Source organism: Orycteropus afer, unplaced genomic scaffold (assembly GCF_000298275.1).
Source record: "Orycteropus afer afer isolate SDZICR_OR568_19922 unplaced genomic scaffold, OryAfe1.0 scaffold00481, whole genome shotgun sequence".
NCBI classification, from domain to species: domain Eukaryota; kingdom Metazoa; phylum Chordata; class Mammalia; order Tubulidentata; family Orycteropodidae; genus Orycteropus; species Orycteropus afer.
The window spans coordinates 2073842-2076410 of NW_006922068.1; positions in this window are offsets into that span (position 1 = coordinate 2073842).

Below are 2569 nucleotides of genomic sequence, written 5' to 3' on the forward strand. Positions count from 1 at the left end.
TCCCAGACAAGTACTTTTTATACTTTGAAACATTTTCAGACATAGCTCTGGAAAAGCCACCCTTCCATGTGTGGCTGTGTAATTCATCTTTAGCAACATCTCCTTAATCCAGTTATGTGGTGCCTGTGGTAAAAGTTCTTGGCCAGTGCACTACTGACAAATTGTGACACAGTTCATCAGGCTTACTACCTGATCTCTATCAACCAAAATGGTGAACTCTTCTTCTGCCCAGATCACCAAAATATCAAGATATTTATGTTTGAGATCTCCACCTGCTTCTGTCAATGCCTCAACTAGACCACCTCTTTTGGGCACAAGGCTTCATGACATTAGTGCACTTACCATCTTGTCTGTGCAGTTTCCCCAGGAAACCTGTTCTAGGAGAGTGAATATAGTACAGTGTCATATAGCTGCATTGCCTCTTTCTCCAGTGTTTATTGAGCTATATTTTGTATCATCTGCTGGAGATCTTGGGGTCTACCTGGATGTTAGAGACTGAGAGTGATAAAGAACTCAGAACTTGATCATCACTTCCTGATGATTGAACAAAGCCAAGTTACTTAGCTTCACTAAGCCTTGGTATCTTCATCTGTAATATGGAATAATAATAGTGTTGTTGTTAGGATTAAATGAGGCAATACATTTAGTGTGGGAGATTGCATGTGGTAAGAGCTCAGCAAAATTTGGGTGGATAATTCCTTCAGCCTCTGGTCTGCCCATGCTTGAACCTTCTGTTCCATCTATGGCAAAAACTCTTCCATAGAGCTTGCAGACCATATATAATGTCAACAAAGTGTTCATGGTTTTAGCATGGGAAAATTCTAGGTCCAATGAGGATTTCTTTGATGGCCCCAGATGTGTCATTCCTCATTTTTCTATTTTGTTCATTTTTATACCAGCCAAAGATCATCAAGAATATACCTATATAAAATGGTTTTGGTGATAACATATCTGACAAGGGACTTATCTCTAGAATTTATAGAAAACTCCAACACCTCAACAACAAAAAGACTAACAATCCAATTAAAAAAAGGGTAGAAGACATGAATAGACACTTCACCAAAGAGGATATTCAAGTGGCCAACAAATATATGAAGAAAAGCTCATGATCATTAGCTATTAGAGATATGCAAATCAAAACAACCATGAGATACCATCTTGCTCCAGCACTAGTAGCAAAGTTCAATAAGACAGAAAATAACAAATGCTGGGATGGTTGTGGAGAGATTGGGACACTCATATGTTGCTGGTGGGACTGTAAAATGGTACAACCATTGTGGAAAGCAGTATGGTGCTTTCTTATGAAGTTAAAATTAGAAATGCCATTTGACCCAGCCATTCCATTACTAGGTATATACCCTAAAGAAGTGAAAGCCATGACAAGAACAGATATATGCACACCCATGTTCATCGCAGCACTATTTACAATAGCCAAAAGATGGAAACAACCTAGATGTCCATCAACTGAGGAATGGATAACCAAACTACGGTACATACACACAATGGAATACTATGCAACCCTAAAGAATAATGTAGAATCTGCAAAACACCGCATAACGTGGATGAACTTGGAGGACATGTTAAGTGAAATAAGTCAATCACAAAAGGACAAATATTGTATTAGTCCATTATTGTAAAAGTTAAGGAAAGGTTTATCTATAGGAGGAAATTTTCTCTGTTGGTTACCAGGGGTGAGAGGGCAGGGGAAGGAAGGCTGTTAGATAGATAGAGATAAGCATTGCTTTGGGTGAAGAGAAGAGCAATGTACCAAATGTGAGTGACCAATATGGCAGCATAGAGGATGAGAAAAACAGAGAGAGGTACAGACAACAACTATGATCCCTTTTGCACATACAGTACTGTGTTGTCAATGAAGGCAAACATGGTATATGGATGGAAAGATGGGTGGACAGGCTAAACGATTTGGATTGTCTATGAAATAGGGAGTGTATCAAAGAACATATATAGGGTTGGCAGACAATGGTCCTATAAGTTTATGTGAATGATCAGAATTCTCAGGTATATAGTAGAGCTGACAAGGGCCAAGGTTGTGGTCACAGCCCGCTGCCCAGAGGGACCGAGTAGTTGAACCTGTGGGCTTGGGACCATAGTCGCAGGGGACATCAAGCTCAATTGGCATAAAATACAATACAAAACATTGTTCCACCTTCTCCTTTGGCGAGTAGTGACTGAGATCTTAAAAGCTAGCAAGCTGCCATCTAGATGCAACAATGGGTCTCTCCTCATCCAGAGCAAAGAAGAATGAAGTAAACAAAAATTCATGGAAACAATTAGTCTTAGTGACTGGTACACCATCTGATCTGCGGCCTATATGAGTATAAGACCATAACAAGTACGTGGTGACCAGCTACCACTGTCATCCGCTTGGAAGGGGATCTATGTACGAGATCCTTGATAGAGAGTGAGAACCATGTGGAACAAAACTCAAAATCATTTGGAGAAAAAAAAGGGGGGGACCCAGTTTGCTGGTCCAATAGAGCCTGGTGGAACCACTGAGACTATGGCCCCTAGCTGCCCTTCAGGTCTGGAATTGAACCCACACCTGTGG